Genomic DNA, 23,421 nt, shown 5'->3' with positions numbered 1-23,421 from the left:
CAGCCCTTTAGCCTAAATTTCCAACATTCCAGTAAGTTCCAAAGGCTCCCTTGGCCTTCCCTGGCTGAACATCCAGGTATAGCGCTAAAGGGAGAATTTTCTCTTCCTTGTCAATCTACCTCTAAAATACCTAAGAAAGGTGAAACTTCATCAAAAGCAAGATAGGCATCCTCTAAAGGTCACTGGGCTGGTACAGGAGAACTTGAGTCCTGATCTCTTTGTTTCCAGTGTTACCAACTAACCCGGGCGGCTTAAGAACATCTAAGTTACATTTGTAACTGCCCGAAGAGTTCATTGAAAAGACATCATCAACGCTACCAAGTAGTGATGGCTAACACACGCCAGGTTTCACAACAGGGGTTTCATATGCGTCGACTCAGACGTCACAACCACCCTGGGGAAACGGAGCCCTTGCCTAGGGTCCAACGGCAAGTTCAACGCGGGTTGGAACCAGTGTCTCGGTCAAGTCCGTCTGGCTGAAACCCTTGCTTTTTCTGTTGCCCTGTGCCGTTACTACGGCACCTTGGTCAGAGAGTGTCAGCCCTTGGTCAAGTCCAATCAGAAGGTATCTCCTGAACCAGGCAGAATGTGAGGATGAAGCAGAGCTCCACGCTTCCCAGGGGATGAGCTGCCTCTAGGGGTTCCGGAGAGAAGGAGGGGAGTCTCGCAGGCTGACGGTGGGGAAGAGATTGGTGCCTGGCGCTAACTCACAGGAACGAGCAGCCCCGGCGCAGAGGCTCGGGGGACACCGGGGTACGGAGTGGGAGAGACAGAGCCCAGCTCCCCTAACTGGGGACAGAGCAGGACGAAGAAGCAGCGCCTGATACTCAGCCTGCAGCCTGCTGACCGCTCCACAGAGGTTTCAGGGACCCTGGACCGTCCAGGGCTTTGATTCAGGAGCCGAACAGACTAATGGGACGGGGTGTTTTCAAGAACCTGACCCAGAACTCCTACGAGGAATATCAGGACTCGTTCCTGCAGTCGACTCAATAATCCCAGAGGCCCCAGACTTAAGGCAGGGAGGAGGCTGGAATTCCCTGACACCCAACCTTCCTTAAACCAAAGCGACGAGGCAGGAGCAGGCCTGGCAGGAAGGCGAGCCATTGCTACCTCTCTGCTCTCCGGCCTGCGGAACTGAGCCTACGTTTCAGCCTCTGGAATCCTGATGCGTAAAACACGCTGACTGGACTCAGCATCTGCTTGCTCCGTGTGCCCCTCATTTGGAGGGAAACGTCGAGAATCATCAAAGGAGCGTCTACTGAGATAACATAGAATGGAAATCTGGACGCTTCAGGCCCTGATTTCAGCTTCCTAGACAAAGCTATGTTGATTAGATTGGCAGTTCTTGAAACAGCAGACAACGCAGCTTTTCGAAGTTGCAGCAGATTTTGAACTGGGACTCATACTGACTCTGTAACCCAACCACAGAGACGAAGCCCTGAAACACAGAACTGGAAGGTTAATTAAGAACCTGCTTATATGGGGAAATAATCGGATTTCCCTCGCTTTTCAAGGGACAATAAATCTATTTCTAAGAAGGGCATGCGGCAGAGTTGGAATCCCAGCCCTCTGGTTTGCGGTAGGCACAAGTCTCGTTAAGGCACTCAGCCTTCCTGAGACAGCTTCCTCAGCTGAAATGCGGCCACGCTCACACCCAGCTCACACAGCGCGGGTGAGAATTAGAGGAAGTAACCTGCTTCCAGCACCGTGGCCTGTGCTTAACAAACGAGTCTTTCCTCTGATTAACAGGACAAAAGAACACGGCAGCTCACTTTGTGAAGCCATAATACAGGATATTTTTACTTGAAAAGTATGACATCATCCTAGGACCTTTGTGAGAAATTCTAAAATATGTCCCTTCCAGAGCAAAAATCAGAGGTAAGAAGAAATGAAACACAGAATTGCTTTTGTAAAATTTCAACTGATCTGTGTCAACTAAAATTCTTTAAGAAATTAGTGGATTACTCTGAGCCATTCCTCACTCTATAATTAGAAAACGCTTCCACCTCTTTCTGGAAATGTCTACCAACCTTCTCATCAATGGAATTTACCCAAGTCTGAGGTCGTCTAGGCACCGTGTGTAAGGCTGGTGGAGCACACGGATTAAATGCCTGGCTTGACACAGGCACACCTGTACCTCAGCCTCACCTGCACACCTTCCAGCTGTGCGACCTGGGTATGGGGAGGTCATCATGGTATATGGCTTATGGTATTATTTTGAGATTAAATGAGATAAGGTAGCACAGTACCTGCTAAGAAATCATGTTAGCCGTAATTATTAATGAGCAATTTATAGCATCCATGACTGCCCCATAATGGACGGGTAAGAAGGGAATGTGAACTCAATAACACATTTTTCTCAACACTGCGTAAGGAAAAAAGTATTTTTTCATATAAGGAAAACCACACGGGCTATAAATTTTGAATGCAGACTCATTACTTCTTGCATTTATATTTAATACGACAGTGACATTTTCTCCCTTACATGGAAATCACATATGAATAACTGACATTTTTTACACCAAAAGATAGGCAGTGTTTTCCCATCCTCTCAGATAGCTTTCTCTTATTTAAAGAAGCTCTCATTTCATATTTAAAATTGTAGAATAGTAGATAGAGCAACTAGAAATGACAGCATTGCCAAGAAATCTAAAACATATTCTGATCCATTGAATCAAGCCAGGTTTTCAGAAATGTCTCTCACACTTAACCTGGGGCTGTTGATAACACCATCCACACCTAGATTGCCTCACCGCCACATCCCTGTCGGCCTGCGCTGCCTGGAGTCTTATCAAGGACGCAAAGCCCAGGAATTTCCGGACCCAAAGTGGAAAAAGATTAGCTCTGGCTCTGAAATAAATCACTTCCCGGTGTTTCCACTTCCAGACTTCCAACGTTTTCCCTGCAGTTTTGGATATGACCAGAAGTGTTACACGTCCCTCACAAAGATGATCAATTACACTTGGATCCCAAATAAAAATGGGGAGCTGTAAGTTAGAATCTTGTCATTGTCACCCACGTGGCATCATTTTTTTTTTCTAACATAGCTGACAATGACTTTTCTGGTATCTACTGTACGTTTGAAGAATGTCTTTAAAGCGCGAGAAGAGGCCCGGTGTCAATTAGGTCGCCACTAAGTGATGCAAGAGAAGCAGAAACATTCAATTGCGCAGCTGCTGATGAACTTGTTAGGTGAACAGCTCTTGCCAGGTCCTCACCAGCACTGATCAGAGGTAAGAGGCTGACATTCATTCATTGTCCCCTTAGGACGTGCAAATAGCACGTAGGCTGGGAACTTCCTAAAGCAGCTAAGAGTGATTGAGAAAGTGGCGTCTTCCTTCTCTCTGTCTACACCCTCGGGTGAGAAGGAACTCCCCTCTCACCGGCCAGTCACGGTGCGACAGAACTGGACGTTTTCCGCGCTTCCAGCTGTCAAGTACACTGCTCTTGGACCGCCTCCCTGGCTTTTCTCCATCTCCACAGTTCTGGTACCTTAGGGAACAGCTAACTCAGGACCCTTAATTCCAAGTCACCGTAAGGCCATCGTCTAGTGGAACAGAGTTTTGCAATGAAAGATCTGATTCCGCAGAACCCCTGAGCCACAGTCATGCAGCCTCTACTTCCACTCATCTAAAAGTGGAGGCGTGCTGGCTTAGGACAGAGCCCATAATTAGACAGCTCCAGATACAAGAATCAAAACGGTCCTCAAGATGTCCACTCTTTTTTCCTTTTTTTTTTTCTTTTTTTTTTTGGCCGCTCTGTGTGGTACACGGGATCTTATTTCCCCAGCCAGGGATCGAACCCGTGCCCCCTGCAGTGGAAGCGCAGTCTTAACCACTGGACCGCCAGTTAAGTCCCAGGTCCACTCTTTTCTGTAAATTCTGTGCTTGACAGCAACGGGAATGTCTACGTGAATTGTGGAAATATCCCCAGAGGCAGCCTTTGGTGGGGAGCCCCTTGACAGGTTAGCTGTTACTTCAAACTCTCAGCAGGAGGGCAGGCACAAAACATAAAGGAGGCCTCAAGATAGGCGACAGGGCCCCAGACACCAGGCTGGGGTCCTGGGGCAAATTTCTACTTCCTGGCTGAGCAATCCCAGATGGCAGAGTCACGGGAAATGATAAGTTGTTGCTGTTTTAAGTCAGTGTGTTAGCATCGGAGGGGTTCATCATGTAGCAAAAATAACCGAAACATGGGCATGCGCTCAAGGTGTCAATAGAACGTCATAGACAAACTGAGGCCCATTCCTAGGCTTCCCAGTGAGCTAGGCATGGGCTTCAAGTTTGAAATCCCTGGACGGCAATGCTCCCAGGCCCCGGTCTTACGAGCTTAGGGCTGCTTTTCCCAGTATTTGTCCCAAGCGGTGCTTCTCTACAGAAGAGGTTCCCATTTTCACGCCTCTCGCTTATCATTCCCTCTGCTTGGAATGCCATGTCCCACACGTGCTTCTTCTCACCCAAATCCCGACCATCCTTCAGGCCCGTCCCCCGTGCCCCTTCCTCTAACAGGTCTGTCCTTACCCACTCGCCCCGTGATACAGCCCACCACCGTCAATAGCCATCTGTGGATCTGAGATCAGAACGGCTTTGGCGCCAGGATCTCTCCCTCCTTCGGCCCCCAGTGGCATTATTTCATATATTGTTCATGACACCTTTATTCTCCCTTTTATCATAGTGATGTGTGTATTTTCAGGGTCCTCCTAACAGTACCCTGAGGAACTGCGTTTCCTACATCCCTGCCTGCCCCTGACGGCCTATTTCCAATCCTTCTCCTTCTGACTCTGCCAGGACTGGCCTGGCTTAGATTAACGATGCCACGGGAATCCATGTCAGAACAAGGGCTCTGTACTCATCTGATGCTCGCGCCCGGGAAGCTGTGTGACGGCAGCATTTGCGCAAATCGAGGCCCTATTAATAGGACATCAGAGTTTTCGGAAAGAGCTCAGGGCTTGAGTCAAATGGTCCTACTGCAAGCTGGAATCCCGAGCATGCTATTTCCTAATTGGACGAAGATGAGATCATTTAACCCCCTCTATGTTACATTTTCTTCATCTGTAAACTGGAGTCGTTCTGATGCCCTAAGCTTGTTTTGCTCTGAATGATATCGTGCGATGAATGACTCTACTGGTGTATGGCCTCATCCTCACAGATCATATGTTTTTCTAAAAAGCAAAGTTCTGAAATCACATACTAGTGGAATGTAAATCTAAGCGTTCTTCAATCTGAGGGAAAGGCCACCGTATTGAGAGCCTGTCTCCCTAGCTTCATATAACATCTATGTTCCCCTCAAACTTAAACTAGAACTAAGGTCATGAATCAATCCTCTTTTCTCCTGAGGTGGTTATTTTCAGTCTCAATTTTAAATGAGTCGGAACACTGACAGTGTGGCCTCCTTCTCTTTTCACAATAACGATGGTTGCACATCCTTAGACCCGATTCCTCACAACTGACCCGACACAGCTAGCAGACGGTTACCTCTTTTTTCTGTTTGCTTTGGAAAGACCAAATGGAAAGCAGAGTCTACGCCTCACTCAAGCTGCTCTGCCTCATTTTTCTTGGAAAAAGAAGGTGATGACTGATTTATCCAAACATGGTTAAGACATCTGGTCTATTGTGTTATCCTCCCAACCATCAAGGGTCACGGTTTTATGACGAAATAAAGAAAAAGGGTTAAGATGCATTGAGTATTGTAAGAGATAGGACAATAGAAGGAGAGGGCATCTGAAAACCTCTATTTATAGTAAAGATGCTATCATTAGCAGGAGTTTTCATGCCAAGATTATCAAGAGTGAGCGTGTACACCCTGAAGGCTCCGTTGTACAAGGAAAAGCTCGGATTAGGCTCCTGAAGATGTTATCAGAGACTTACAGAAATAACTGTTTGAAAAATTGGTCATTGTGAGAATGAAAATGACACATTCAGCCCCTAAGAATTCTGACACCACAATCCCACCAGCGTGTGGCCCCTGGGGTCGGATGGGGAGCAGTGCTGCTAGCAGAGGGCATGTGTCCCGGGTGCTGGGCTGTCCCTTGCAGGGAACAGACGCTGAGCACGTAAAAGTTGTCGAAGGCAGGGACCAAGCCTCTGTGCTGAGGCTACAGCGGCTCACGTCTACCGCCGATAATGGATAGGAAAAGCGCTTGACTGATCCCTTTCTATACTTGCACAGCCCAATTCCTCACAGAACTTTTCTGCTTTCAACACTAAAAGAACCACACAATCCACAGAAGCTTCCAGACAGAGGGGTCCTTAGAGGTTACCCGATCCAGTGCCGGAACGTCCCAGACAGTGCACTGATGTCCAGACAACGAAACGACTGGCTGAGGGCCACACAGCTAATATGGGGCAGAACTTGAATTACTCCTCATTTCAAAGCACCCCAGCAAAGCGGGTCGGGGAGGGAGGTGTCACGTGCCAGCAGGACCAGCACAGAGTGAGTCCAGGGGAGGGGACCGCCTACCCGGGCAGAGAGGAGAGACAGAGGGCTCTTGGTGACACATCTGGTCAAGGCCACACGGGGCCGGGGAGGCGATGTCTGGTGCAGTGGCAGCAGCACAGGCATAAAGGAACCCTCCGCGGATGAGTCACTTGCAAACCTCAGTTATATTTGCATTTCTGTCGGGGCTAATGGCATCCTTTCTGTTTCCTATTTCAACACAGCAGGCCAGAGGCAGAACTGATGACTAAACGCGGACTATTTCATCTAGACCGAAAGTCAGTTTTCATTTTCAACAACGTTTGCTTGTTAGGTTTCTGGGAGAAGGCGTGTTCTGTGCATGTGCTTATTTGTCTGAAAATCGCTGAGCACAGTTCGACAAATACTTCAAACGATACGAAAGGAAAGAGACACAGACCGTTAAATACTGATCCAACTGGTTTCTGGAAAAGGACGACCACAGTCTGCGAGGATTAATACTGTGATACTAGCTGCCCTCTTCCTCCCCTCAAGACAGCCCAGGAATAAAGGCGTGGGGGCCACTGGATTTTCCACATCACTTTTTAAGATTTCTGTTCTGCTCTTTGCATTGTTAATAATTACCATTAATGTTTACTGAGTACTTAGTATGTGCCAGGCACATACTCTTCACATTCACTTTTTTTCTTAAAACTCCAGCCCTTTAAGTACTTTAAGCCAGGCACACTTGCCAGTGTCTATCACAGCCATCTGCTTCTGGGTCTAACCACAGAGTTGGAAGCAGTAGTGTTGTATGGTTCTTTCAGGAAGACTCCTAAATACGGAGGGATTCTCTCTTCGTTTTCCTTCTTCTTCCTTTCTGTCCTGGAATGTGGTTCAATGGCCGGAGCTCCAGCAGCCATCTTGGACCACAGGACGGTCCAAGGGAATGGTAGCTAGTCACAGCAGAGTGAAAAGATAGAAGAACCCTCGGTCTCGCATTGTAGGTCCACCAAAGCAGCCCTGCACTGTGGATTCATATTTTTTTTAATAAGAAACATATTTATATCTATTTTTCATGTTTCAGTTATGTGCAGCCAGGATTATCTGAGAGAAGCGTTACTGTGTGCCAGCCACTGGTCTTGAAACAAATCTCCCTCCACCTCCCCCACCCCCAATACACACATTCAGACAGTAAAATAAATAGTTTGGATGTTTCGGCAATGCCTGATCTAATGCAATAATCACAGATACATCACACCAACCACAGACATTACTTCTAAAGATTTTACAGAAATGCTTCAGAGGACCCTGAAATTTTGTGAGCCATTCTCAAATCCAATACTTTATAATAGATTCCTCTCCCACAAGAGTGATTTTTTTTTCCTGAATCTACAAAGTGAGGTCATTTTGCTTCCCATTGCTTACTGCATTCAAAGACCATTACGCTGAAAATAATTACCTCAAACCAGGAGGAATATTTTTCCTTCTCCTTCCCACCTATTAAAAAGTAAAGTTGTGCAACCTGCATGCCTCTATTTTTACTCTACTTTTCCTCAGGAAGCCCGCTGATAGTAAGTGAAATGCCTGTGACCTTGATAAGCTTTGAATTAAGCTGTAAAAATAAAGGCTTTTGTAGTTTCCTGAAAGGTATTTGGATCTAAGGCTATAAAAAAAAAACTGCTTAGGTATTGATGCCCATATTAAGTTGGCCCTTTTACCAGAATATAATGGAAGTTCTCTACTCATTCTGCCAGGTGTAGGCATCCCTCTGTATGTCTAAAGACCTTAACTGATGAATAACAATATTACATTCTGTGACTAAAGGAAGTTTGACAAAATATGTCAGATAGGCACTTAGATGTAAGGAGACAAAATAATTGCCTATATTGAAGAGTTTTTCCCTTGAGATTTATCTTTGGAGACACAGAAGTCAGATTGCCTTTTGAGCTACAGGGATTTCAGATCAACTGTAAGAAAATCAGGGAAAACCCAGGACAAAGGGTGGGCCCAGAGCTCCAGGCAGAATTTGCAAGGGGACCGGTCGGCTCTAACCCCCTCCCCCTATACTAGGGTGGGCCTCCGCCACGGACTCAGCCGGGATCCCCAACCCCGTCGGGCTCTGGAACCCTCCTCTGGTAGTCCCACACACCTCAGCACTTTCCTGGTCCTGTAAGGTTGTTTTGTCTCTGTGGCTTGTAGCACTTGCTGATTTGAGCCCTTTGTAGATAACTCCACGACCTGTAATCTCTTATCTTTTCCCCTTCACTTTGGAACAGGAGGGGAGGCCCAGGGTCTGGGGAGATGGTAGGGGCTCTGAGCTCAGCGCTGACCCTTTCTACTGCCCGGCCACCACCGGAGCTCTCCTGGGCCAGCCTACGTCACAAAGTCACAGCTCAGATAAGGAGAAAGGAGGCAACTGAACGAAGACAGCTCTTAGGAAGGAAGGAACAAGCAGCCACCAAGAGGAGAGGCTCCAAGTGGGAGACTGGGACTGACACATACACACGACTATATATAAAACAGATCACTAGTAAGGACCCACCGTAGAGCACAGGGAACTCTACTCAGTACTCTGTAACGGCCTGCATGGGAAAAGGATCTAAAAAAGAGTGGACGTATGTATATGTATAACTGATTCGCTTTGCCGTACAGCAAAGACACTGCATTATAAATCAACCGTACTCCAATGGAAGTTTTAAGTTATTTTAAAAAGGAGATGCTCGAAGTGGACGGCTTTGATCTGAGCAGCACCTTCTCTGGCCGGTCCTTCCGCGGGGAGGAGGGGGACGGGGCTTTCCTTGGGGATCCTCCATCCTTCACAGCCTGAAAGGTGCGCTTTCCTTTGACTGGGAGCGAGGGCCGAGGGCGGAGGGCCTGCGAAGGGGCCTTAGCGCCGCTGCACAGACCTCGAAACCACATCAGACACGCGGCTCAGTCCGGGTGCTCACCGAGTCCGTGGAGGGGCTGTGCTCGGGGCCCACTTCCACTTGGAACCCCGGAACTTGCTTCCCCGACTCGCAAAGCCCCGTGTCCTGGGCAGGCCGAGTTCACTGACGCGAGGCGGGTACCCACGGCCGAGTCCTGGCGGCGGGCGGTGCTCTGCGCTCCTGGCACGGTTCCTTGAGGGTGGGCAGAGCTAGGAAGAAGCTGCGGAGCTCGGGAGGTGGCCGATTCCTCCAACGTGTGGGTGCTCATCTGGGCATCAGCGGGACGGGGACACCGGGGACCTCCAGCGTCCCAGGAGGAAGGGTAGCGGACGTGTGTGTGTCGGCAGACGGGGTCTGCAGGTGGCGGAGATTTCTGTAGAGCGTGACCTCTTAGGCGGGTCTCGGAAAGAAGAGCGCTGTAAGCCGTCGGTGTGCGAGGTGCCAGGAAGACTGCCGGGCACGGGACGACGTGCCCATCACAGACAGCTCAAACCTCAGCAGGCCAAGCCCATCCGCTGTCCATCGGCGTGTAGGGACTCCCCCCAGACATCAGGGCTGCCTCTGTCCGGGCAGGAGGAGAGGGCTCCCCCGTTCCATCGGCAGAAGACGTGTAGTGGACGCTTGGCAGGAACGCGGTCCCTCACGGTTGCTCTCTGGGGGCACAGAGCCGGGCTTGAGGGGCTCTAGGCTCCAGACAGGCCTGCCTGCTTGGGCGTCTTGTCAGGTGGACACCTGTATTAGTTAGTGCCCTAGGGCCCTGTCATTGCAGGCTCTGATGGCGCTACCAAATGGCCATTTCCAGGGCCCTGGGGGCAGAATCTGACCTCAGAAGGCAGCTGTGCAACTGTGGATTACGTGAAGGTGACGTGACACGCGGCCCCCGCTAACACGTGCTGGGCACGCCTTTCCTTCACGACGACCATCTGAGGTCAGTTCCTCTACCCTCCCTGTTGTACCAGGAAGGAAACCGCGGCTCAGAGAGCTTGAGAAACTCCCCGAGGCGGCACCAGGAAGTCATGGGTCCGGGTCTCAGGCCCAGGCCAGGCCCTGGCTCCAGAGCCCAGCCTCATCCCTCTGCTGGGAAACGGGCCAGGTGCTTGGCACCCCCAGGTCCCCCCAGAACGGCAACATCCATTTCAGTGTGGCCATCAGACCCTGTAATGACCGAATGAGAGAAATCCTCCCGGCCAAAAAGTCTGCATTCAGAAACAGGCCTCCAGAGGCCGAGGACCACTGCTGTACGTCTGTGCGCGGAACACTGTGTGTTCCCTGTGCTTTCTGGCCCTGACATCATGAATACAGAGCAGGATGGAAGCCTCAAGCCCCACCCACAGAAGACCTGGACTGGAATGTTCTAGGGAGAGTCACCATCTCTGTGAGGAAAAGCCATGGCCACCAAGTCTGTCACATCAACGTAACCTGAGGTCGCTCCTCCTGGGGTGAGCTTACATTTCTGATGAAATAGCCAACGTTCCTGCCTACAGGTCAGTCCTTTCCTGCTCTTTCCATTTGTTGGACAAATGTATGGGCCTTGGGGTCATGGTGTGAAGATTTAACTGTTAAAAAAGATATAACAATAGCTAATGCTTGTAAGGCATTTAACATGTGCCTACAGAAGAGGTCCTTGTTCTGCATCACACACGTGGAAATGGAGACTCAGGAGGGGGAAGACAGTCCTCTGCACGGGGGTTCTCAGAGGCCCATCCCAATACGCAAGCATATCTCAGGACCCAGCTTCCCAGTGTGGGGGGGAGGGGGGGCGGAGGGGGAGGGAGGCCCGGGACCGCCCCCCTCTCGGCCTTCTCCCGATCTCCCATCTCCTTAGGAAGCCCCCCAGCAACCAGAGCCAGCCCCCGGGCTGACCCTTCTGCCCCGGGCTTAAAGGGAATCCAGTTATGTTTTCCTCTTTCTTTCTTGGGATTTGGTCTCCTTCCTTGTCAGTGGTGAGACCGGGGGCAGACAACAGGGGGCAGACTTAAGGGAAAGAGTCCACAGTTACTGCTGGGCCACCTTGAGTGTCTGGGGTTAGGGTCAGGGTTAGGTTAGGGTTGGGGTTAGGGTTAGGCCTGTTGACAAGCACCTGCATCACCAGCCAGGGCAAAATCTGTAGAAATAGGAGATGTTTGCCTGGCCCTGTGCTCTTTGCACAGAACTCCCTTGGGGACCTTCAAAGACCTTTGAAACCCTGCTCTTCTCTTCTATGTTGAAGAAGATGCCATGTGTCTAGTACCTGCTATGAAAATGCTTTTCTGATCAATTAATATTGAAATCTTAGCTGACGATTATAAATGTATAGTGACACTTTACCAGCTCTAACTTTACTAAAAATCTTTCTTTTCTTTCAGAGACTGGCTTATTTATCATAGACAAATGTTATCATTTCAATATCCAAAGATGCCTTCTCTGAAATGTCAGGTAGCTTTATTAATTGTTTAATAAAAAGTAATCATCAAAAAAAAATTAAAAAATTAAAAAATTAAAAAAATTAAAAAAAAAAGTAATCATCAATCAGTCATCATTTTCTTAATGGGTGTAAAAATGTTATACCTATATTCACTAGTTTCATAGATGAACGTAATTAAGACAAGAAACTTGAAACTCTGAGTTTTAAACCATTTGAGTAATAGAAAAGCTGTGGCTACTTTAGAAAGCTTCATTTTAAATTACTTAATACTAACTATTAAGATCTTATCTTTCTCTAGGTATATTAGGGGACCATCTGTGCTTCGGCAGCCAATCTCATATGCCTTCTGTAGCTACGGTACTTTATTGCGATAAGTGATATTACGTTAATGTCCCTGAGATGCCATAAACATTTGAAATACCTTCTCAAAAAAAGTCAAAAATTATTTTCATTTATATTTGAGTGTATTTTCATTATCTGAGTATAGTTATTGTATGTACAACACCATGGTATGAGTTCATATGTTATCAGGATATAAAAATAATTGGAATATGGGATTCACCAACATGCCTCATAGAATGTTCTAGCAATGATATTTGTCATTGATCTTTCCTCCATTTTCTAATTGCTAAAATTATTTTGTGATTATGTAGATTAACCTGGAATAAGATCATCCAATGGCCAGAGTTTACACACTCTGCCGATTAGTCACCTGAAAAGCCACCGTTTATTTTTTATAAGCTGACCTTCTGCGATGTTTCCTTTCTACACGGCTTGACCGGTTAAGTCATGTTTGCCAAACTTCTCTAGCGGTTCCCTGTACTGAGGCATCCTTCCACTGTGGTATATCCAGGCCTTTGCTGTGCTTACAAGTTTCCAGGGATGCCGTTCGGCTTTTGTGTTATGTTGCTGTGAAATCTGTCTGAGACTAAAGAAAGTAAATGTCAACAGACACTGAACACCTATTGCTACGGTGCTGATGGCAACTAACTTGAACAGTCGCTCTGAGTTTACTCAGAACCCACATCATAGGTTTTAAATATATAAACTCTGGTTGGCCAAAAGGGAGAAAGAGATTTCATGGTACATTCCTGTGGAAGTGTTATGCTCTTAATTTCAGATATGCCAAATGAAATAAGGAGGTTAAGGATTTATTAATAGGTTCAGGAGTGGGGCCAGCTTGACAAAACCCTCTTCTGAGGATCCCCAGCTCCTGGGATAACGGGGCTCAAAGAGTTTCCCTGCCTGGCGCTCCCCGCAGTCCGCTGTGGTCTCTCAGCATCACACTCCCTGAGGATGCGGAGGGGCCCCGTCCCCAGTGCTTGGGCGTTGGGGGAAGGGTGCTACAGCCTGCATGCCCACGCAGAGGCTCCCGCGCTGGCCCCACACAGCGCCACCGAGTGCCACCACACAGCGATGACACCAGATGTGCCACTGGCCACGTAGGTCTCCCCACCTGAATGACGGCGACCTACCAGACGAGAAGACACGAGATCTTTGTTCACATGTTGGGCCCTCACAATGTACTGACCACCGTACGTGGTGCCCTACCCAGTCCTACCGTTACTGTTCCCAACTGACAGATCTGGAAACAGGAGGAGGAGAAGAAATAATCTGCCCTGCGTGAAGGACTGGGGCAGGCGCCCTGCACCACGTTGCGATGCTGCCTCACGGGAAACCCAGCACCGGCCGCGTCCTTCTCCCTTGGGGAGCGTGTCCAGGGAACTCAGCCCTGAGCGAGAGCAGAGGGGCTCCCCAGCGGCGCTCTTGCGGCCAGAAGACCCCAAGACTCTGGCTTGTCAGCATCTGATGTGAGCTGGCAGGGGGAGGAGGTGGGGACTGGATTCCTGATGCCCCTTCCAGCCCCACAGCACACAGAGCACCTAGGAGCTTAAGCGAAATGACAACGGACTTCCGCTTGGACCGCCAGAAAATCCTCTAAGACAACAGCTGACGTTCCCGTAGCGGACTCAGGCTGCCGCAGGTACGCGCCCAGGGGTGCCCCCCACTCCACGCCCCACGTTCTCGCCAGGAGGCTCCGGAAGCTTCTCCTCTCAACTTACCTGTTCTGCACGCTAGGAATATGCTTGCCGCTTCAGTGTTACTCACGGAACATGAAACACTGCAGTTGCAAGAACATGAGAAGTTAATGTCATCCAGGTTAGAAACCGCAGAGCCGTGTCAAACTCTGCCTTCTCCCGCTGGAGACCGGGTCCCTACACGCATCACTGCTCCTTCCTTCTCGTGCTCTCCGACCTGGCCCCTCGCCTCCCTAGGAGTCAACCCACATCACACTTCCCCACGGCCTCCCCACTGGCCGTCAGGCCTGGCCCTACTGTAAGTCACTCTCCTGTCTGCCTCCATAGTTTAAAAAATGTCAGTTATTCTTTCTAAAACCTAAGGCTGATCATATTATTCCTCTGACCACCCTCCATTGGTCCCCGAGGGCCCTGAGGATCGATTCCAAGTCCTGTGCACGGCCCACAGGTTCCTGAACTTGAGAACAGTTGTCCAAACAATCTCTGAAAGCTAGAATTCCTTAGAAACATCTGCAAAAGTTCCCCACAAGAAAAATAAGTTCATTCCCCACAGCAACCAAGACTAAAAATGATTTAGCTGCGGGCTTTCCCGCTTTCGTTACCATCGTTGGCGTACTTTCCACACAATTAAGCAATCTTCCACATTTCAATCAAAGTGTAAGACATCCTCCCTTCTAAAAACCCAGCTATAAAGCTTAAAATTTTAATTACTGTTTTCTGTTTTTATAAGGGCAAGGAGAAAAACAGCATATATTTCACCTGTAATTTCCAAAACGAAATTCCTCAGTTGCCTCCAGAATTTCTTAAAGGAAGGGCTGGAGTTTGGAAGAATCAGGGTCCAGGGCCTGGCATCCTAGGGAGCCTGTGGCTCAGGGACACTGCTCGGGAGTCAACCTGGCTCTTGTCTGTGCTGGTCGGAGGGAACAGTGACATTTGCGTCGTCACCGGATTACCTGGAGCAGCTGCAAACACTGCATGTGACTCACAAGCGCACACTAGCGAAGACCAGAGCTCGTCCGAGATTCACGACTCTTAGGATGTATCAGAGAGCACGTTCTTCCTCTTCTGATAAAGAAACCTCCAGACTACAGCACCTGTAACTGCTTTTCCTTTCTAGTTGCCTATACCATCGAACCAAATAATCTACTTCCAATAAAACTTTATTAAATGGCCAACAAAATAACCCATTTTGTTCAATAGATCGTCTGTGGCATACAAGTAGAATGTGGCATGTGAACATGGGAGCTTTTCACCTTATTTCGAAGTTGACGTTTTGAATATTTATCTTAAAAACTATGTTTTCGTTTAATAAGACACCATGAAGTGGAGGTCAAGTCCCCATGACAAGTAGATTGGTTCAACTCAACCTACATCTGTTAAGTACCTGCTCCATTTAAGACGTGGGTCTGCGGGGGGGGGGGGGGGGGGGGGGAACAACCCTGACTTCTAACAGTCACAAGCCAGTCATCTTTTGTACTAGACTATTAATATGCAAGCATTAGCTTCACTTGTCACTCTCTCAACACCTATGTAAGTATGTCTTCAGCCCAGGCAGAGAGCAGCTCTGAGCGATGCCAGTAGCCCAGGGAGGTAGGGGCCCCAGAGGGTGATAAATCCCTTGTCATCTTCATTACCTTCATTTCGGTCACCAGAACCGCTGGTTGAGGGTCTCGTACTGTTTTATGTTTTTTTTAACAGCTTTATTGAGGTGTCACTGATACACAAGGAGCTGCGTATATCTGATGCGTACAATTTGCTGAGTTTGAACGTCTGCACAACAGCCATGACACCATCACCACAATCGAGGGGACAGACTGAGCCATCACCTCCCAGAGTTCCCTTGTGTCCCTTCGTTTCTGTTTGTTGTTTGTTTGTTTTTATGGTAAAAATACTCACCGTGAGACCGACCCTCCTAACACATTTTGAAGTGCACACCACACTGGAAAGTGCAGGCACCATGCTGTGCGGCAGAGTCTAGAACTCACTCATCAAGCAGAGCTGACACCTCACAACCATTGAAGAGCTCTCCTTTCCCCTCGCTCACCCCCCTGGCCACCACTCTTGTACTCTCTGCTTTTATGAGTTTGACTATTTTAGATTCCTCATGTAAGCAGAACCACGCAGTATTTGTCCTTCTGTAACTGGCTTGTTTCACTTAGCACAACATCCTCCAGGTTCATCCATGTTGCTGCAAGTGGCAGGATTTTCTTCTTCCTTCATGTGTGTATGGACTTCACTTCCTTTATGCGTTCATCTGTCAATGGACACCTGGGATGCTGCCGTATCTTGGCTATTGTGTGAAGAGCTGCCGTGAGCATGGGAGGGCAGATATCTCTTTGAGATCTGATTTCAGTTCTTTTGGATAAATACCCAGACGTGGGATTGCTGGATCATACGGTAGTTCTAGTTTTAACTTTTTGAGGAATTTCCATACTCTTCTCCATAGCAGCTACACCATTTTAATTTAACACCAACAGTGTACGAGGGTTGCACTTCTCCACAACCTCACCTACACTTTTTAAAAAATAACAGCCATCCTAACGTGTGTGAGGTGACAGCTTGTTGTAGTTTCGATTTGCACTTCCCTGATAATTCATGGTGTTGAGCACCACTTCATACCCCGTTGGCCATTTGTATCTCTTCTTCAGAGAAATCTCTGTTCAAATCCTTTACCCACTTTATAATTGGCTTATTCGGGGTGTTTTGCTATTGCGTTGTGGTCTTATATTTGTTTTAATGCTCAGAGAAAAGGCACAGTCTGTTTGCTTTCCTCCTTGATACAGAAAATATCATTTTTGTGAGTGGAACACACAAGAAACAAAGTTCCTTCGAATGTAACTTAGAATGTCAATTCCGGAGAGTGAGAAATTCTGTCCAGGAGAACCTGTGCTTTTAGAAACACGGACCGTTTTTGTTTTTTTGTGTTTTTGCTGAGACACGAAGCAGCAGGGGGCAGGATGGTGCAGTGGAGAATCAGAGGCTGACCAGCCTAGACCCAGGGCAGGTCCCATCCTGCTGGAAGTAGCTTCCCCTCTGCTGAGTATCTAACGCGTCTGCAAAGTAAGGACCTGGGTTGGATAGACTTGACTACAGTAGCTTTTTTTTTCTTTCATTGAGTAATATTACTGCCTACCTACTATGTACCAGACGCAGTGCCAGAGCTAGATTAGAGCAGGAAACAAGAGTAAACAGATGAGTCCCCGGCCACTTGGAGTTTAGGTTCTTAGAGGATGGCAGACCATTCACAAGTAATTTCACAAGTAACAGTGTTTCAAATGGTGCTGAGTCTTCTGACCCTCTCCTTGCCCAGCCCGCCCCCTACCCAGTCCTGGCCCCACAAGGGCTCTGCACACCCCCCGTGCTGTTCCCCAGTCACACACAGGGCTCTTTCCTCCTCCCCAGTTGGGTCTCAGCTCTGATGTCTCTGCTAAGAGCCCTTCTGAGGCCACCCTGTAATGTCAGCTCACCTTACCCCAGTCACCGCGCAGCAGGTCACTCTGTTTTATTCTCCTCGGAGCATTTAGTGCTGCTGAAACAATATTCCTAATTTATTTGTAAGGATGTCATCTCCAAATGGCCAGCTTTTCCACTGATATGCAGGTGTGCGAACAATTTCATTTCTACCTTGTCGAAAATGTACCACGAGATATAGAATGAAACGCTATTTCTGACCTATTTTCCAAAGATGTTCTGAAGAGTATTTTTAATCAGTGTTAGGTACTGAACATATCAGTATTTATGGATTTATGCATCTATTTATCTATTTTGCAGCTTGTTACAGAAATCACATATGTGGACCATTGGTCTCTTTCAGTAAAAGGATCAGACAATTAATTTCTCTAAACTTCAGTTTTCAAATGGGGCTAATAATTCCTCCCTGCAGGAATTTTTTTTCTGACTCTTGAACAGTATCATCGAAAGCTCCCAGCAAAGTTATCAATCATTAGGAGGGCAGGCCCACTAGATCTTCCCTGAATTAGAATTGTCGTTTAGTGACTATTTGAAAGAGTTCCCAGTAAAATGCTTCCACGTACTCTTACGTAACGCATAACTTGTGACTTTAAGAACCAGCAACCTCACCAGACAGTGCAGTCAGAATCCCAAGGGCAACTCACAACAAAGAGGGAGGCAACGAGCAAAGTAAATGGAAAACACTCCAGTCTGTACTCCAAGCCACCAAGCAAAAGGAACCACGCAAGACGTGCTGCCCGCTACCCACCCTCCTGTGGTCCAGCCACGCCACAGCACTGGCACTGAGGGTACGAGGCCCCACACGGTCCAGGCAGTGGCGGCATCACCATCACCGACGGGCTGCAGACTGAAAAGTGACAGACAGAGGGTCAGAGCAGGAGGGGACACTGGCATTTGGGGTGAAGACTGTAAAACCTAAATTCTCTCCCAAGGCCATTCCTCCGCAGTATCTGAAGGTGCCGCTGCTTCTCTTCTCTTTCTCGCGGCTTTAAGCTCTGCGTCTCGTCTCCATGTGCTGTTCTATTCCGGGGACTGAATTTTTCATCTTTATGCAATAACGGCTTGTTGGTTTACTGTCAGATGTTTCCTATTTGCATTTCCTCATGTAGCATCTAAACAGCTTCAAGGAAAAGCCCTACATTTGTCCCCTAAAATCCGGACATGGCCTGTTCCTCTCGCGTGTGGAATGCTCAGGCTGGGGGACGCTGGCTGAGCATCTGTTTTGTGTCCTTGACTCTGGGCACACAAGCCTGGCTGAGAAGCAGACCCCAGACGGTTCCTGTCCCTCCAAAAACCCTTGACAACTGAGGTGAGCTTATTTTCCTGGTGGAAAATGTCCCCTGCTTTGTGCTTTGAACAGATTCTGGGAACTGACAGAAAGAAACTGAATAAAGATTTGTTTTTAGAGTGGAGGTTCCTCACTCCTTCAGCACCTCTCCGGACCTCACCTGCCCGTGGGGACAAGTAGGTTGCATTTTCCTGAGCTCAGCTGGCTTGGGTGGTGTCCCTTGAGCTGCTGCAGAACCTTGGTCCTTGGCCAGTTCCTAAGTGCCCTTCTCTGCCGTCCCCCTGAATGGTCCACCCCGCTTCCCTGCGGAAATCCACTGCACATGAGCGCTTGAGGGCGCTCGACCGCAGGGCTGCCGGCGCTCCGGGGTATGGAGCTTCTCAGAGGGCCATGGCCCTCCCCGTGGAAGCACCCAAAGCCTTGACTTCCCCATGGCCTTTGGAAAATGAGAGAAGCATGTGTCTCTCCCTGATGTTGGATCACAACTTATCACCCGGGCACTCGAAGCAACACTGTCCCCCCTAGAAAACAGTCTCTCCAGCTTCTGACTCTACCACCTTCTGCCGGTCTATCAAGCCAGGTGAGGACAGTACCTGCCTGGGACATGTTCATGGTGCAGCTTGGCGGTCAGGCCATCCCAGCTCCGCAACCTTGCGCGAATCCGCTAGCCTCTCTGTGCTTTAGTTTCTTTAATTATAAAAGGAGGGCAGTAATAGTAATCATTTAATTGGGTTGTTGAAATCAAATGAGACCATCATATACAGTGCTTAGAACACCGCTCATGCATAGGGCATGCCCCATACGTGACAAGTGATGCTTTCGTCAGCATCTCGCTCCATCAGTTCGTCCCTCCAGACTCCGCCCCGAGGCGCGCATGCGCACAACTTCCTCCGCTTCAGCAGCCCCTCCCTTCGTCTCCATCAACTAGATGGGGTGCGGGCTGCGGGGAGGGCCACCGGTCTCTCCCCACCCCATCAACTAGATGGGGTGCGGGGCTGCGGGGGGGGCCACCGGTCTCTCCCCACCTGAGAGAGCAGAATAAAATGAAGACGGCCGTTTTCAGACAGCACCTCGTTAACCCGTTCATTTTAGGTCTACTGAAAGAACCACCAAAAATGCATGTGTTAATTATATCCTAAAAGTGGAACTCAATCCAGGATGCCAGCAGATAAATGGCATCTAGGACAACAGCCCAACCCCAACATCCCTAAGACCCACTTCACCCTTAACTACGACCACGTTTCGCCCCAAGGACCAGGATTTAACATTGGACTAAACAGAGCATTTGAACCCCTCCCGCTCGCACGGACACGGACTTTCACGGACACAGCTCCGACTCGAAGCCACAAACAAGTACCATCCACACTTCCAGCCTCTCCCCCCGCCCCCGGTCTGTACCACTTCAGATTTCCCACTGTGTTCTGGTGGCCTGATTTTGCTCCGAGGTTTCCCAACCACATATCCTTTGAGTCATTCTTGACTCCCCTCTCCCCTTTCCTTCCTGAATCTAACAAACTACCAACAGACCTGCTGCTACTTGTTCCAGCAGAACGCCCTACCGGCCACACAGCGCAAACCTCCATTGTTGGAGCCGCCTTCCAGGGGGAATTCCAGCCCCAGGCGTTCCCGAGGCCCCGTGAAACCCGGGGAGGGATCGCTCAGCCTCTCACTCCCTCCTTTCCTGACTCATGGGGAATCGGCTCTCGGCCGGAGCCCAGGAGGGAGGGAAACAACCGGGCAAGAGCTTCCCACCAGCCCAGAGCATCAGGAACAGGGGGCTTTCCCGCCGGGTGGGCCAGGCTCCAGGAGAGGAATGTCTGAGTTCCAAGGCACAGCCTGGGCTGCAGTCGGTCCCGCCCTCTGAAACCCCTTTGAAGCTGGGCAAACGTCTGGCCAAGGGCAAGCTTGAGAGCTCCTCCACTTACCCTGGGAGGGGCGGTTTCCTGCCTGCCTTTCACAGGACGGAAGTGCAGCAACAATCATTTTGCATGATTCTCAGCTTAGACACCAAAATCTAAAAACCCAATAAAAATAAGCTTGATGTGAGATAACGCATCAGACGGGCCAAGACTTATTCAACTACCTTAGAGAACTATTATCATAATATACTTTTTTTCTTTTTTTTATGGTTTAGAGACTCTTTCCCATCAAAATCAGATGAAACATGCCTGGCTCCTTGAACAATTTCAGACCCAGCTCCACCTTGACTGTCCTTCTCCGAACGTGTTCAGGTGGTTGATTTCTCCTAAAACTTGGCACCCAGAGGGAATGCAGGGCTCCTGCGGGGGCCTTGAAGGCAAGCCCTCTGCCCTCACCTTTGCAGTGTTTCCGCAACTCAGCCTCGGCTAAAATCCTTATTCTTTTCCACGTGAACTGCTCCCAAGTTCAGGTCTTCTGTTCTGGATGAAGGGAATTGGGTTTGAAGGCTTTTGTTTGTGTTTTTTGTTTTGTTTTGTTTTTTGGAGAATCAGAGAAAATTAGAACTGAAGAGTTCATAGGAATTGCTATTACGGCATTTTAACCTTGTGGGTTCCAGCCCATTTGTGGCCCAGGAGATCAATTCAATAGGTCACCACCCGCTTTCTCTTTAAAAATGAAATAAAATGGAGTAGAAGATATCAGAGTGCCTTGCATTTATGAATGGCAAGTATTAGTTCATGTAAGTCTTGTTTCAGACTATATATGTGTCTGTGTACCTGGGGGGAGGTGGGCGGCAGTGGTACTAGGTTATGACTACAGTTGAGCTTTGGTCAAAAAATTTAAAAGCCACTGGTCTAGTCCAGCCAGGAACGAGCCGTGTGCTATGATCAACAAGCACCTGCTTGGAATCTAGAGTCAGAAAATCCCTGGGTTTAAGCCTGGGCCCTGACACGCAGGAACGGCATGACCACAGGACGCAGTTAAGCTTCACTGAAACTCAGCCCAACTCCTCACCTACGAAACAGGGAAAACAACAGTATTTTCCTCCAAGAGGTATTAAGGAGAAGCACACTAATTCTCACTTGCAGGGTATAAGCACATTTGTACCATGCGCCGAGAAACGCGCCATGAACTTTGCCTGCGTTATACTTCTGACCTCCAGCATGACAGCGCTTTGTGTTAGATATTACTGCTACCACCCATCAGATGAGGAAAGCGAGGCAGTTTGGTCCAACATGTGAACGTCCACCTTTCACGACACTGGCCCTAAGTCCGCTGTGCCTCTATCCGAAGGTGAGGATGCGCTTAACGTACTTAGCACCATTAGTACTAAGTACTTAGTACTGACGCCAAGGAGCCTTTGCCATTCAGCGCTACTCAAAGGCAGGCCCTTCCCAAGATGAAGAGTTGGTGCTGGAATGTGGTGGATGCCCTGCTTCCCTCACCAGGTGAGTTTTACCTGTTTGGCTCCACTAAGCAATGTACTTCGTGATGAATTTCATTGACCCCTGGCAGGAGCGCCTGCCCTCATCCAGGACAGACAGCACGCCATTTCCCACGGGCAGCGCGTGGCCCGCACGCTGAGTAGCACTGCGTGAGACGGTACGGTTACCAGCATCACAGCTATCGTGATGCGCTCGTCCAGACCTGCCCTTTCACTGTCCAAAGCTCTTTTTCCTGCTCCATCAAAGGCAACCTTGTGCCTCCATCCCTGTCCACTGGCAGCCCGCGGAAAAGCCCCCCGAATCTTTACGATATGCCCAGAGGCCCCCATGCTCCTCCCTGGTTTTGCATCACCCGCCCTCCTGCTAAAGCTTGTCTTTTGTGTCTTCCTGGAAGACGCTGATAAGGACGTTGATGGAGATCCGGCCGAGGACAGATCTGCTCTCAGGCACAATGACTGGAACAGTCTCTAATCCACTCAAGGCCTGTGCGCCTCTTCACGGCCGTGTTTGCTTCACTTTCCGAAGCGTGAACAGGGTGGAAGGAAGCCCTGGGAGATGAGCTGCTGTAAGGGCTCCATCTTGTGGTGCACACGTGTCAGTGCACCTGCAGCGCGGAGATGCTGAACTGGCGCAAGGCTGGATGGACAGATAGGGCGTAACAGCACCTGCGAGCTTAGAGGGTATTTGCCTCACTCTCTGGATCTGAACAGTGAATCCTTTTTCCTCACATGTCTCAAAGTAAATCAGACTGGCCCTGTTCCTTCGGTTCACCACTGTGAATTCAATCAGTGTAACACCACCTATTCGCTGCATGGCCCAGAAAAAAATAATTTTAATGAGCTACCTAGGCAAAGAGACAAAATTTTTATAATACTTTCTTCCATCCATAGTTCTACGTCTGAAATGAAAATTCCCTTTCCTTTTGCTCATGATTTGGAAATTAACTCTAAGGAATCCTGGATTTAATGTGGGCGTCTATAAAGAAGGATGCAGTGCTGCCCTACCCAGGCTGCTTCCTCGTGATCCCCGGGACCGATGCCAGCACCAACACCACGGTCACGCTGGCCCGCTTCTCCCACACCTGGATCCCACCTCCTCCAGGTATGACGTGATGCTGCCTTCCCCAATCCACTCAGATCTCTACTCCCGTCTAGGGTATGAGACAGCTGGGACCAAGGACGTGTTTCAAACACACAAGCAGGCACGAGTCTTTGATGTGAGTTTAAATGATCCTGTCTCAGTCTGAGCTGGGGGGCAGGGATCAGCTGAGGCTGCACAGGTAGGGCCTGTCGGGGTGGTTAAGAGGGAGCTGAAAGTTGCAAGAAGAAGAATGAGAAGGAGAAGTGCCCTGGGATCATAATAGCAGGAGTATGACTGTGTTTCCTAAAGCAAACTCAGAGCTCAAAACCTGAAAGGGCAAATATGAGAAAAACCGTGTCGTCATTTACGCGGCCTACACACACACAGTGGTGGTATGTTTCGAAAACAGGGAGAACGGAATCCTGCCCAGAGGTTCACTGTCTGGAAGGAG

At 48.9% G+C, this 23,421-nt stretch overlaps 1 protein-coding gene and 1 long non-coding RNA gene across 2 annotated transcripts in view; one reads left to right on the top strand and one right to left on the bottom strand.

Annotated features, from left to right (window-relative positions):
• The window catches only part of LOC101317476 (RP1 axonemal microtubule associated), a 303,982-nt gene that overhangs the window by 212,790 nt on the left and 67,771 nt on the right, over positions 1–23,421 (bottom strand).
• Positions 10,345–13,282, top strand: LOC141276837 (uncharacterized). Its single transcript, XR_012327016.1, has 3 exons — positions 10,345–10,807; positions 11,669–11,738; positions 12,538–13,282. It is a non-coding gene; the product is annotated as an uncharacterized lncRNA (long non-coding RNA).

Source organism: Tursiops truncatus, chromosome 17, assembly GCF_011762595.2.
Source record: "Tursiops truncatus isolate mTurTru1 chromosome 17, mTurTru1.mat.Y, whole genome shotgun sequence".
Classification (NCBI taxonomy): domain Eukaryota; kingdom Metazoa; phylum Chordata; class Mammalia; order Artiodactyla; family Delphinidae; genus Tursiops; species Tursiops truncatus.
This window is presented reverse-complemented; position numbering and strand designations above follow the sequence as displayed.